Raw genomic sequence first — 15,545 nt, forward strand, 5'->3', positions numbered from 1 at the left:
TCAGCGTACGCCCTCATTACAGACACCTTAGGTGTCTAACCTCAACCCCCATAGCACTATCAACCTAGATGTTGGCACTCACGTGACCTATTATGCGGTTGATGGCATTCAATGGTGTGAATCCCCCGTCTCAGGGGAAACTCTCCAGTAGTTCAGCCTATCATCGCTGGTAGACGTGTGCTCGGGCGCATGGGCGCATAAGCGCCTAGCGCACTCTCGAAGTGCAGGGGGGAGGAAGAGTAGCGGAGGCACGGGCGATGGTCCTCAGTCCCACTTCCGCATAAGCAAGCGTCTCACGTGACGCGTTTTGTCACGACCCACGTGACTTCTTCAGACATGACGTAGGAGGGCGGCGTAGCTTCTTATAAACATGAGGAACGCCCACCTCTCGGGTTAATCTCATGTGACTTAAAAGAGCCATAAAAAGTTCATCAGTCACCATCATGTGGCCAAAAACAGTTGGTACACCACCAAACTTTTTAATGCCAAGAGTCTATTGTCCTCAGAGGAAAGATTTAATATTCAAGTCTTTGTTAAGACCCTGGGGATGCAAACTCCCACATTTATATATCCACATGGACTCTTTTCTTAGCAGTTGTCTATCATAGTCCCCATGGCGAGGGCTAATATTCAACCTATAAATCCCCATAAATCTTAAGCCGGACACATCAGAATTGTGGACAGATTTAAAGTGTAAGGCTAAAGGATTTAATTTCTTTTTTTATCTATGGTAGTGCTTCTGATAATACTTATATGTTCACCTATACGTATATTCAGGGGTCTATATGTTTTTCCAATATATGTAAGGTCACAGGGACATCTAATTTGATACACAACACAAGTAGTATTGCAAGTTATATTGGGAGTTTTATTGGGAGGGTATATGTTTTGTTTGTCAGTTGTATGTCTGTGGTCCTTGCCATATATGAATAAATGTATACTTTTTCATCAGGTATGCTAATTAGCCTGAATTATTGGCCAATCAGATTGTGGGCAAAGATCAATCCTGGTCTCCCTCCCAATAATTCATTAAAAGGTTTATTTCCGTAAGTTCTTCATGAGAATCCAGGGCTGTGGAGTCGAGGAGTCGGAAGCAATTGGGTACCTGTAGTGGGAGGTTTCACAATCTGAGGAGTTGGAGTTGGAGTAGTATGATTTTTGTATCGACTCCAGAGCCCTGCGAGGGCTGTAGAGTTAGAGTTAGGGATGCTCATTCGGATTTCGTGGAATTGAAATTTCCCGAATTTTCAATCGGAACTCGGAAATTGGAAAATGGAACTCGGATTTCTGCAGAAATACTGCATTACTGCAATCCGGTAATTTTAGCCCAATCACAGAACTCGGAATCAATGGACCAATCAGAGAATGCAGAAACAACTCAGAAGTATTTGGCCAATCAGAGAATGCAGAAACAACTCAGAAGTATTTGGCCAATCAGAGAATGCAGAAACAACTCAGAAGTATTTGGCCAATTAGAGAATGCAGAAACAACTCAGAAGTATTTGGCCAATCAGAGAATGCAAAAAATGACAAAAAACGAAACAAAAACACTACTCAGAAATCGGAAACCGGTCGGAAATCCGTGAAATCAGCAATCGGCATTGGCGGAAATCGGAATTTCAGCAGAATCGGAAATCTACATTTCCGACCATCCCTAGTTAAAGTCGGAAGTCGGGGAGTCGGAGCAATTTTTGGATACCTGGAGTCAGAGTTGGTGGTTTCATAAACTGCGGCGTCAGCGTCGGAGTCGGATGATTTTTGTACCGACTCCACAGCCCTGTCAAAATCACAAATACATTTTTACACAAAATATATTTTGACCTTTTTTTGTTTTCAAAACTTTTTATTGGAAGGTATAGCAGTATACAATGTTATGCAATAAACTGCGGGGTATCACCAGGGGCGTAACTAGACTTAATAGGGCCTCCCTGCAAAAATGATAGCATGGGGCCCCCTTTGTCCCTGAACCGCATGCGGTCACGTGATCGGGAGCCCACGAATGGCAGCAGAGAGTGTTCTGCTGTGAAGCAGCATCTGGAAGCAGGAAATAATGGCACATGGTTTTTGTGATTGAATGGGGAGGTTTCTTTGCTAATTGGCTGCACTTACGGTTCGGGAGAGGGAGGAGGAGGGGCCCCAAAAGCCTCTGGACCCCCCTGCAGTGGCAGTGGTCGCAGGGGTTATTGCTACACCCGCAGGTATCACAAGACCTTCAGGGCTTAGTTCTATAAATTAGTAATACTATACATTCTTATTGATTTTCATCAGGGCTTATTTTTTAGAGTTTCGGAGCAGCTCACCCCGTGACTAAACTTTTCTGCTCTTCAGTGTAAGGAATTAAGTCATTTCACGGGAGACTTGCGACGTGTTAAACGATGACAAGGAAAAGCCTCACACTAATGAAGTCTGCGTAATGAGCTAAATGTGTCACTGACGTCCCAGCTGGTTGACTGATGTCACTTGTCCTGCCCGCCCCTGCCATTGCTGAGGTCACGCCGTGGCTGGGGAGGCAGGAGTAATAGTGTCAGGCATGGCTCCTGTTACATAGTGTCTGGGTGTCATTGCAATCATCATTTGTTCTGTGCGCTCTACTGAGCAAATATAGAGCAATTCAAGTGACACAGGAAAAACTTCAGGTCAATTAAGAAGCCAAATATTGTTTTACAATAAGGAGCTGCTTAAACAGCGGTGAAAACCGATATCTATTCTACATACAGGGAGAAAGAGAAACGCTTGAAAGGAACCTGAAGTGAGAAGGATATGGAGGCTGCCATATTTATTTCCTTTTAACCCTTTAACCCTGTCAGGACCAGCTGCCTAACCCCCTTTAAGGACCAGATGATTTTGCATGGGTGAAGGGGGTGGGGGCGGCACGTTTGGGGGGTTCAGGCAGCTGGATCCCGAGGGTGGCTTGCTGGCTTGGGCATAGTATCCCCCCTGTAACCAGATGTCCCCCCTGTAGCCAGCAGCCTTTACTCCCCTCCCAGGCTCCAGTGATGAGCCGCTGTGGAACCCTCCGCTCTGGCCGGCATCCCCGCTCGTACTTTTGCTCAGTTCCGGGTTGCGGCTTGATGACGTCATCAAGCCGGGACCCGATACTTACGTCAGAGCGAGCGGGGATGCCAGCCAGAGCAAAGGGGAGCCCAATTGCCGGGGGGACGGCAGGAAGGTGAGTGGATCCTCTTCTTTCCCCCCTACCGCCGCAGCTCTTACTAATGATCACTATGATCCGCCAGGCGATCGTAGTGATTACGTGATCAAAAGCCATACGCGATGGCTGCTGATCACTGAGGGGAAATGTCAGCTGTCATATGACAGCTTCATCTCTCCTCTCAGGTGCGCACAATTGCGGCGGGACGTTTCGTTTTTGCGGACGTTGAATCTATGTCCAGTCAGAGTGGCAGCACCCCCTGCTGGATGTAGATTCGTACTACGTCGGTCCCCATTAGGTTAAACAATGCACATTGCCTGGCTTTCCTGCTGTTCTTCTGCCTTTAATACTTTTAGCCATAGACCCCCTGAAAAAGCAGGCAGATTAGATGCTTCTGACAAAAATCTGACAAGATTAGTTGCATGCTTGTTTCGGGTGTGTGATTCAGACACTACTGCAGCCAAAGAGATCAGCAGGAGAGCCAGGCAACTGGTATTGTTTAAAAATAATTATGGCAGCCCCCATACAAATCTCACTTCAGGTTTACTTCATAGGGCTTCTGTAGTGGCAATTTTGACATTCTGCTATCTCTATCATCATAGAAAAATAATCCCCAACATAAATACATAATAAGTATATAAATGCCACTTTTCAGTATCAAGCAGCACTTAGGGCCCATTCACACTTGCTAAAAGCAAAATGCTAGCGCTTTTGCTAGTGATTTGCTCAGGCGATTTTTTTGTGTTGACCGCAAAAAAAAAAACGTCATTCAATAGCCCTGAAATGTAATCGCCGGGAAATCGCCTGAAAATGGTGCAGGCTACACGTTTGCATTTGGCGATTTGCGTTTATCGCCGGCGATTAAAGCAAATTGCCCAAGTGAGAACAGGCCCATAGGGTATTATTTTACTAGAGCTTTAAAAAGCGATTGCGCTTGAGTGTTTTGCAGAAATTGCTGGCAAAATGTTCTAGTGTGAACGGCCCCTTACTCTGTCAGTAGAATTGCTAATAGTGCCCCCCCCTCTCCCCACCTTCACTTGGACCCTTCCACTTGACAAGAATTCTAACAGCCATTCCTAGATGCTGACCTGTCAGTCATTGCAGGGAACTTACTGTCAAGGACCACACCTCCGTAACATAAACTGTTTGTATGACCTGCATGGACTGTAGATTCTTTGGAAGCAGTTCTGCAACTGACACAGAGGCCTTAGTGTGTCCCTGGCATTGCTGTGTTATGATGAGCAAGCTTCAGATGAATTATCTGACGTTTGCTGGAAGTAAAATTTATCAGCAATTCTTGTACTGTCCTTGGATGTTAAGTGCCTGACATCACTTAAAGGGAAACAGAGAAATGGTGTTGGTTAATGCTAACTAATAAACATTCTGCATATTTCCCTATAGAAGTGCCTCTGTATAGACTCTTGTTTGGGAGAGTTTGTTTGAAAAGCAGTATAATAGATGTGTGTTGGTGTACAGACTCGTGTAGCGTGTTTAGCGTTCAATCGTTTCTCGGCTGTCGAAGAGGAAACCCAAACATGGCCTCTGCGTGACTTGCTAAAGGCCTCTCTTCTCAGCTATACATCAAGAATACATTTATGTTAAGCTCTCGGGGGCACAAAGGCTAAAAAATACACAAAGACCCAATAGATGTAGGTTTAGGAGGTAAAATGGAAATTTCGGTGATGAGATGGTTTTTTTTTTCACAGACGGCTTCCATGGTTAAAATATTTTATGGCCAACACAAGCCCATCTATTTTAGCTGGCTGGGTGGTCTCTGGATAGGTCATTCCCTTTGCTAATGTGATACTCTTGATTGCTCCCCAACCCCTCAGGACCAAACGCTGAACTCCAAGATCACAGAATAAAAAATGATTCTATATGTCAAACTCCCTTTTAATCATAGTGTGTATTTACAGTGTTAGGAGACTTATACTTAAAGAGACTCTGAAGCGAGAAAAAAATCTCGCTTCAGAGCTCATAGTTAGCTATCGCACAGCTAAACGGGGGTCCCTTCACCCCCAACCCCACCCCCGCAATAGTTGGTCGTAGAGTTGGTCGTTCGTGGAGGCAGGGCTAACGGCTCCAGCCCTGCCTCTCAGCGCGTCTATCAGCGGCGCATTGCCGCCTCTCCCCCGCCCCTCTCAGTGAAGGAAGACTGAGAGGGGCGGGGGAGAGGCGGAGATACGCGCTGACAGACGCGCGTGGGGCAGGGCTGCGGCGGTTAGCCCTGCCCCAACCAGGAAGCGCTCCCCTGCTGCACCGAGGGGATTTGGGGGTGAAGGGACCCCCGTCAAGCCGCGGGATAGCGGCGTTTTAGCAGGGGCACACATGCCCCTGCTATCTATAAGGTCTGAAACTAGATTTATTCTCGCTTCAGACTCTCTTTAAAGACCACCTTCAGCCAAAAAAAGGTCTGAATGGCAATACATGTATGTAGTCTAGGCACTGTGTACAGTTAGATGAACATATAAAGTTTACATCTGGTACATCATATTGGATAGAACAGACTCACATTTATATCTGTAAGTAGCACTTCCTTATTCCTCCTGAAGCTGAAAGCATTGTGCCCTCCTCTTCAGCCTGGTTAACTCCCCTGCCCCTCCCTCCCCTGCTGTCTCCCTGCCTGGATCAATTTACTTCTCTTTTCACAGTGTGTAGAAGAGAGAAGAGACAGAAAAACTGTTGCAGCCTATCTTATCATGTTTGTCTGCTATAATTCTTATTTTAGAGGTCTGTCTGTCTGCCTAGATTAGATCACATGGACATGAAGGGTGGAGTTATGGCATCAATCCCCCAGCATCCTTTGCACCTATGGGGCTTGATTCACAAAAGGGTGCTAACACAGTTAACATGCCTAAAAGATTTTCACGTGCAAACTAGAGTGCTAAGTAGTTTGCACGCAAAAGCTGTTACTGTTTGCGTGCTATTTTATGCTTATCACACTACTTAGCACGCGAATAAGCTGATTTTGCACGCGAAGTAGTGCGAATAAAACTTTACAAATGTAAAACTTTATGCGCATTAGCGTGCGAAGAGGCAGTTTGCACGTGATAAGCAGCTAACTGGTTCCACACTTGTCTCTCACAGCTAGTGAGGGCATGCGCCGTTCTTGTAGTACTACCTGCAATTAAACAAGAAATCCTATAGTAAGTGGATCTCCGCGTGTGGTCATTTGATCCTACGGTGTGCACTAATGTCCCCCTTATTCTCTCTACAGTCAAAGAACGGCACATGCCCTCACTAGCTGTGAGAGACGAGTGTGGAACGCACAGGGAGCAGAAGCCGGAAGTAGTGAAGATCACATGATCGGGGAACCCGTCCAGCAGGATCGTTACAGAGCCCGTAGAGTGGAGCCGCGCTGCTGACCAGGCCACAGGCTATCCGCATGGATGTTGGGATTACAGCAAGATAGTTGTCTTTTGTTTGCGCTGTGAATACCTTTATAGAGGTGGGAAAACTACAAGAACAAGTACTGTTGCCTAGCATCTTTTGAATACACCGGTTTATCCTGCACCGGCAAACTCATTGTGCTGAGGTACTTTAGACTTTCTTTATCACTTTTGGGCTTTGAAGCCAGCTCGCCTCTAGCAGCATCCAAATATCCACACCTGCGCTGCTATACTGTTATACCTTTACTCCCACACAAGCCTTCCCTCTCAATGCCTAACCCTAACCAATCCCCCGTCAATGTCTAACCTAAGACCTCCCCTCACGATGCCTAAACTTAACATCCATCCCCTGGCGATACCTAACCCTAAGACCACTGCCCCCGCTGATGCCTAGTCCTAAAATTCCCTATGTCTAAACCTAAGACCCCCCTGTGATGCCTAACCCTAAGACCAGTGCCGATGCATAGACCTAAGCCCTCCCTCCCCGTGATGCATAGTCCTAGGACCACACTGATGATGCCTAACCCCAAGACCCGCTCCCCAGTGCCTAACTATAAGAGACCCCTGCCCATGCCTAAACCTATCCACCAATAACATGGGTGCATCACCTGCTATTTGTAGACATAGTTTGTATAGCAGGTGGCATTCCAGTGCCCAAATCATCTGCTTTGCTGCCCGGTTATCAGTCAGAGCACTTGAATCCTATTGAATTGGTCAGGAAGTATAAACTTCTAGTTCTTGCAAAATCATGCTGTAAAGGTTGGGTGTGAATCAGTTCAGCTTTGGCCAAAGCTTTGGCTCATCTGTATTGAAATCACTTTATTTTGAATTTTTTTTTTGTTAATGTCAACGTTATATCACCTCCTCTAATGGTAAAACTGATCAAAACCAGCTCCTATTATTGTTAGGTTTTTGCACTTGAGTCTCGGGAGTATCGTTAGGTTTCATGACCAGAGCTGACAGCCAGTGAGTCACTGTGCGTGTTTTCCTTGTAGACAAGGATGTGGCCGTGCAAGCTGTACCCCGGTGCTGCCGCAGTGTGACAAGATGGAAGCCGGCCGGCTGATAAAGAACAGAGGGGACGCTAATGGAGGCTCGCTGCCTGATCAAAGCAGCAAAGTTAGGAAAAGTCGTTCCACTGATGTAATGTCTGTATAGTGGAAATAGCCTCTTAAATCTCACTTATTAGGTAATGACATGAAATCACTGGGGAGGTCAGAGGGTCTTGTCCCTTTTCTCTATCAATTTCAATTAGGTTGTTTTCTTCCTTTCACTCTCTGTTTCATTTGGCAGCTCCATTTATCCTCAGCTCTGAGATATGTCCTGTCTGGTCTAGGAGCTGAATTGTCACAAGATACAGCTTTTTATTTCCATGTACTTTCTTCCTATTAAAGGGGAGAGGCCTTCAGGACCACTAAACTCCCACACAGAAGGTTTGAAATGGGACTTGAGACAGACTGTGACACTGGAGTTGTCCATTGCTGGAGATGTAACATTCGAGTTGTCCATTGCTGGAGATCTGACACTGGAGTTGTCCACTGTTGGAGTCCAGGGTTTGGAGTCTACCAGGACTTCATCGTACAGCACTTCTCCACACACCATATGTGTGATGCTGTTCCTCTCCAGTGGAGGTCTCCAGCACCTCACCTCCAAGTAGGTCGTTTTAGGTGTTTGCACACGCCTTTTTGTATAAACATTCTGCCCTTAAATGAGCTGCATTCAGGGCATTGAGACTTTATTTGGTGTATTTGTGACTTGTTTATTCCTTCCTTGTTGCCTTTGAGGAAGTAAGTATTGACCCACAAAACTTTAATTGGCCCCTATTCAAATCACTTTTTCTTCTACTCCAGGAATTCTCAAACTGGATGCCAAGGCACACTGTTGTGGCTCGAGCACCTCCCAGGAGTTTCTTGGCATGCTTCCACATCCTTTGTGCGTTGCCATCCGGTAATGCAACCACACATTGATATACAATGCGGTTGCCTTACCGGCAGGGACGGATCTAGGGGGGGGGGGGGGGGGGCAAGCGGGTATCTTGCCCCAGGCGCAGTTTGTTGAATTCTTAAAAAGGCGGCAAAATGAATGGCAGTTTAGGCGCCAAAACCTGACCTGTAGGCGCCAAAACCTGACCTTGCCCCAGGCGCAACTTGGTCTTGGTCCATCCCTGCTTACCGGCCAGTTGGCCTCTAGTCCCGCTAGCCGTGGTTGAAGTTGAACATCAGAGGAATCGTGGTGGAGCAAGGGATCAGTGCGACTTGGCCTGGATAGGTAAGGAAATGTTTGTCCAGCTAATAAGGGTCACTTATTGGAATGGGTGCTGTGGTGATGCTGCATAATTAAAGGAGGTGTCACTAATTGTAGTGCCCATGTGAGAGATGTCTATGTGCTCTACAAGATCGACTCTTTTTTCTTGATTTGGTCATTCAGGAGGGTGCTGCATAATGGGGGTCACTGACTATTAGGAAGGGGGGGGGGGTTGCTGCCAGGGTATGCGTGTCAGTCATTGACTTCTTGGAGGTGGGATAGGTCTAATAAGCATCATTAACTACTTGGTAGCCGCCTAATTAGGCTCATAACAGCATTTTGGTAGTTGTTTTTTTGCCCATTTTTTTGTCCATATCAGGGGGGGGGGGGTGAAGTGAAAGGTATGCACTGACTTGATTAATACAATGTGCAGTCACACAGGTGCAGTTAACAGGTATGCACGGAGTGGTATATCGCACTGCGTGCACTCACATAGGTTAGGTGGGTGCACTGAACACAACAGGTAGGTATATGCAGTGATGAGGTGGGTGCATTGAACACAACAGGTAGCTATATGCAGTGATGGGTATTAAAACGTGCACCTGTCACACACAGACAGGTGCGCTCAACTCACGTAGGTAGGTGGGTGCACTGTGAACAACAGGTAGGTAGGTATATGCAGTAATGGGTATTACAATGTACTACACAGGTAGTCACTGAATGTGCTGGGCCTGGCAGTGGCCCACACTCAGTATGAATTATCAAGGCTGTCTATGCAACACAAGTGTCAGTGGGACACACAGAAAAAAAAATAGATCACAAGAACAAGATTAGCTATCAAAAGAGCTGTTGTGGGGTGCTATTAGCAATAAGAATCAGCAAGGAGCAAGCTAACAAGCCTACAAGAGCCTAACTAATCTTTCCCTATGAGAGTCTGCAGCAGCAGCAGCTGTCCTTTCTCTATTTACTGCAGGCACACGAGTGAGTTAAATGGCCGGCGATGCATGCCTTTTATAAGGGGAGGAGTGGCTCCAGGAGGGAGTGTAGCCTGATTGGTTACAATGTGCCTGCTGACTTTGATGTAGAGGGTCAAAGTTGACCCTAATGGTGCATTATGGGGGCGGACCGAGCTTCCGCAAAAGTTTGCGGGTTCTCCGCGATCGTGAACCCTCGGAAGTTCGCCAGCGAACCGTTCGGGCCATCTCTAGTGCTAAAAAGTTACTTTAAAGTACCCAGACCTCAGATTAAAATAACATATGTTTAATGTTTTGTATCAGCTGTGCTGTGACATAAATCACGGCACTTTCCTCCCTCTTTAGCATCGCCCCCCAGTTCCTCCACTTGCCTCTATTAGTTCCTATCTGCGCAGTGTGCTGGAGAGCTGTGCTGTGTGCGTTCTTGGGGTAATTTACCTCAGAATGTTAGTGTACTAATAACTGTACTAGTACACTATTGTTCTGAGCTAAATTAACCAAAGACCGCACACACCGTAGCTCAGCAGCGCGCTGTGCACATAGGAACTATAAGGGACGGTTTCCACTACAAAGTGATGCGAATGCGGCTACCTAGCCGCATCACATCACTTCCGCATCTCCCGATGCGGAAGTGTATTGGAGGAGATGGGACGCGGCGCTGGGCAGATGCGGCCATGCGAAAATCTGCAGTAGGGGTGATCGGAAACGGCAATTTCCGTTCCGCCGGAATTGCGGAATTCCACCAATTGCGAAATTCCGCAGAATTATCTCTCCTCCTCCTGTCTTGTCTTCGAGGGATTTGTAGGGTCTCAAAAGCAAGCTCACATGCATTGGCCAGGAATTGAACCCAGGTCAACTGCTTGGAAGGCAGCTATGCTCACCACTATACGACCAACACTACATGCTGAAGCCAGCCTAGCATGTACCATTGTGATATACCCAAGAGAAAAATGAACTTGCTTATTTGCCTAATTTGCTGGATGAAAGCAGTGGGACACATGGTGAAACTGCTTACAGACTTCAATTCAAGACTTCAGAAAGATCATGTGCCCCCCTGGATGATGCTGGTGTAACACACACAGCAAAGGACAGCAATTTGAAGTCTGGAAGATTCCAGGGCAAGGTTGGGAAGGATGAAAAGCTAGGTGGCCATGCAAGTCATCCACCGGAATTACGCATCGTTCCACGGAATTTCCGCTATAGCTGTATGGCAATTCCGATGTGACGGAACGGAATCATCAAATTCCGTCCGGAATCGCGGAAAACGGAATTCGGCGGAACGCGGTGAGCACCCCTAATCTGCAGCATGCTGCAGATTCTCAGATCGCTCCGCATTGCTCCGCACAACATGCAGGCAGTGGAAACTCTCTCATTGCTGTGCATGTGTTTCAGGACACCTGCAGTTCGATGCCGCTATGTAGCCGCATCGCACCGCTCCTAGTGGAAACGGGCCTTAACGGTAAGTGGAGGGGTGTTCCTGATGACGGGCACAGAGGAGGAAATACTGACCCTTCCTCCCAGCCCATCCTCAAGTGGCTGAGCAGAGTGGGGGACGGGGGGTGGGGGATGCTAAAGGGGAAGGATTGTGCTGTGACTCTTATATCACAGCACAGATTCAAAATACAATTATTTTAATGCTTTTTTTATTATTAGGAGGTCAGGGGTACTTTAAAATGAGGATGAAAAATGATCATCTAGTAGAAAACTTAGGAAAAAAAGTGAATTGAATAAGGTCCATTGGGTGTCAATTGTGAAGGCTTCGCTGTGACGTACAGTATAAGTTTCTTTCTCGTGATTCGTGTTTCTATTGTCTTAATATTTATTGTGATAAACCCTTCCCTGTTTTAGGACAAATTTATTTCATGAATTTCCTCCCCTTGGCCCCTTTCCAGATAACTTTTTTCCTGAATTTCATCCAAGAGGATAATTTTTACCTTTGCTACAAAATTACTTTACTGTACCTAACATCTGAAAAAGTACTAAAAAGTAGCTAAAGACGTGATATCAAACATTGTTGGCGTATTTCCTGGCTTGCTGTCTCATGAGAAAACGCAAGTGAAATTGTAATTGAATTGAAAGACACTATCTGTTTTTATCTTATATTATGAATTATGTCTCCTGAAATGGAGAAGCTACTAGCATCTGTGGGACATGGAGGACCTACTACTACTATCTATGAGATATGGAGGACGTGCTATCATCTGTGAGACATGGAGGACCTACTACTACTATCTATGAGATATGGAGGATCTACTATCATCTGTGAGACATGGAGTACCTACCACTATCTGTGAGACATGGAGAATCTACTATATTCTGTGAGACATGGTGGACCTACTATGATCTGTGAGACACGGAGTACCTTCTATCCCTGAAAGCCTGTAGCAAAGATTTTCTGTATTTGCTTTGTGTGCTTCTTTATTTGTTAGAAAGGTTTATTTTGCAGTGCACCCTTCTCAAAATAAGTTATTCCAGACCACATTGCTCCACAGGTTTACATCAGAAGCAACTCCTGCAAGCTGAGGGCTTTTTTATTTTTATATTTCACCCTGTGACCCAACACGTGATCCCATCTCTCTGACTGCTAGACAGGCTTGGAAATAAACTAATTTATGACTTCTGGTCGAATGGTGTTGGTCTACTGACACCATCCGCAGATCACTTCCAGATGTGGTAGAACAAAGATGCTGGGATGAAACCTAGAGCTCTCTCTTTTTCAAGGGAGAAAAGGTTGAACTTCCTAAATGATTGTTATTTCAGTTAATCTCGATGTACAGGGCAGCGAGACAGGCGTGAAGTGCGAAGAGGGAGAGAGTTCACCTTGCAGTCTCAGATAAGAATTCCAGGACCCTGAAGCCACCCGCACCTGTTTTCTATTGATTGCAGCAAAGTGATGGAGATGATAAGTGTTGGGGGGATGGGGGGGGAGCATAAAGACGCTGGTTTTACTCCAGGGGGAGATCGTGATGAAGAACAGCTGCCTGAAGGTTACAAGTCTTCTTCGAACACAGTGCTGCTAATCGCAGATGGAGCCAACATTATACTGGAAATATTACATAGAATATATAGAAAATATGCATATAGTCTCAGTCATCCAGATCTTAACTAAGCAGCAGTCTCAACCAACCAGCACAAATCACCAGCAGTACTCAAAGCGGTGAAGGCCAACTTCTTAGGCCGTTTTGGGGCTCCGCTGTGAAGACTTGGTTCTATGGCTCCTCCAAGGTTAACATACTTTCAATTATTGTATTTTAACATTTAATACAGAGTTGATGATATGTATGTAGGGTTGGGTATTGTGCTATACCTCAAGCAACCAGAAATATCAGGTGCTGATATTAGGTTTCTGTGGGTGCTCCAGGGTGTCGGCGTGGGTGGGTACAGTGCCGGGCAGAGGCAAGAGAGGCTCCAGCCTCAGGGCGCAGTATAGGAGGGGGTGCACAACTCACTCAGCTATCATTCCCCTATTGTGTTTGAAGCAGAGAGATATAAGAAAAGGAGATGCATGGCAGTGACTGCAAGCCAGATATCTAGAGATTAACCACTTTAAGACAGCGTCACGCCAATGGACATTAAGGTGGTGGCTCCTCCAGGACCGCCTAACGCCGATCGGCGTAAAGTCCTAGAGGAGTGTTTTGCATGGAATCGTGCGCATCCCCGCTTGGATGACGGAATTCCGCCTTCAGTCTTCCAGCGGCGAAGACCGTTTCGCCGTCTTTTATGGCTGTACAGCGCTGCGATGTACAGCAGCGCTGTACTGGGGACAGCCATGTGACACGGCTGTCCCCTCCAGAGGCTCAGGGGGACAGCAGTGTTTGGCTGATGGGGGCAGGGGGGGGGGGAGCTAGGGAAATAAAAACAAAAAGACACATTTTATTACAAAAATAATCATACAAATATTTACAATAAAATAAACAAAAATGGCCTGGTCTTTAGGGGTTTAACATTGCGGTCCTCAAGGGGTTAAGGTTTTTTTTGGGAGGGAGGGGGAATTCGGGGCCCCTGGGGTGCCACTTAGGCTAATAGCAATCAGTTTGTGACGGTTGGGGTGGGAGGGATGGAGGGGTGCACTTTGGTGTCTCAGCCTTGGGTGCTGGAGGACCTTTTCCTGGCGCTGGGTGGTAGTAATAGGTGCGATGGGTAGGAAGGAGGGCAGGAGCCCCAATGGGACAGAGCTCTAGCTTTACTAAGTATACCAGAGCTCAAAGCAGCTTTACATTTCCCTAATAATAGACCAATGGGAATCCTTGGTGGAATCTGCCAAGCCAGCACCTATTCAGTGAGGAGACCTTGGGCAAGACTCCCTAACACTGCTACTGCCTATAGAGTGCAACCTAGTGGCTACAGCTCTGGCGCTTTGAGTCCGCCAGGAGAAAAGCGCAAATGAATGATTTTTCTGAGACTTGTCTCTGTTACAAACACCTGGAGGAAGTAGAAAAAATTATCATATGCTGAGGGCATGAGACAATCTCTGTACAGAGTCTAAGGTGCACTGCAAACAACAACAGTAATAATAATAATAATACTAACAGCACATTGTATCACTATTATAACTATAATCTGGTGCTGTAACTGCACTGCTCACCCCCAGAGTGAATACATAGCTGAACCTCTGCCTGAAACACAAAACAAATGTATCTTTGGCACTGCACTGGGCCCCCATTCCACCTCCTATTGTTTTTCTTTAGAGAGAAACAGAGAGGAATCCAAATGTTAATTTGGCCATTTCCTGAAGCAAAGTTTTCGATTGTCTGTAATTGCCTATATTAAGCCTCCTGTTAGGACAAATGTTCCTGTTAGTTTTGGCTACTGTCTCAGGACTGGATGGAAGTCAGGGTGTAGTAAAGGGGGACCTGTCTTGGCCCGTGCTCTTGACTTAATGCATTATTACAGTTTACGGGTTAGGAATGCCGCGTGCTGGACAAGTTACTCTTTTGTACTTTTGATTAGTTGAAGGGTACAGTTAAAGGGCATTGCAAGGTTAGGAAGTCCAACATCCTCCCATAACCACCACCTCCAATAGCAAAGTTTGGTCAGCGTAAAAAATCCTTCTCTACAATACAATACAACACAATAACATTTGTGAAGAGTTTTTCTCCCATAGGACTCAAAGGGTTGCAGGCGGGACTGTGTTACAGAGGAAATAGTCAGGTGTCCATAAATGTCACGCTGAACAGGTGGCTTTTTCAGTTTGGATTTCAAAAGGAACTCCAGTGAAAATAATGTAATAAAAAAAGTTTAATAATTATGTATAAATGATTTAGTCAGTGTTTGCCCATTGTAAAATCTTTCCTCTTCCTGATTTACATTCTGACATTTACCATATGGTGACATTTTTACTGCTTGCAGGTGATGTCAGTGGAAGGAGATGCTGCTTGCTTTTTTGGCAGTTGGACACAGCTGTAAACAGCTGTTATTTCCCACAGTGCAATGAGGTTCACAGACAGAAAACTGTCAGGACCATGGTCCTGACATCACACTGTGGGAGGGGTTTCACCACAATAGCAGTCATACAGAGCCCCCTGATGATCCGTTTGAGAAAAGGAAAAGATTTCTCATGGGAAAGGGGGTATCAGCTACTGATTGGGATGAAGTTCAATTCTTGGTCACAGTTTCTCTTTAAAAGCTTCTAGGAATGGAGATGTCCTGATTGGGTGTGGCAGGGAGTTCCAAAGTTTAGGTGTAGCATAACAGAAGGCTCTGTCTCCAAAGGTTTTGAGGTGGACTCTGTGGGTGACCAAGTTATTAGAGACTATTGACTTAAGATTGTGGAGGTGTGATGCAGTT

The sequence above is a fragment of the Hyperolius riggenbachi genome, chromosome 1 (assembly GCF_040937935.1).
Source record: "Hyperolius riggenbachi isolate aHypRig1 chromosome 1, aHypRig1.pri, whole genome shotgun sequence".
NCBI classification, from domain to species: Eukaryota; Metazoa; Chordata; class Amphibia; order Anura; family Hyperoliidae; genus Hyperolius; species Hyperolius riggenbachi.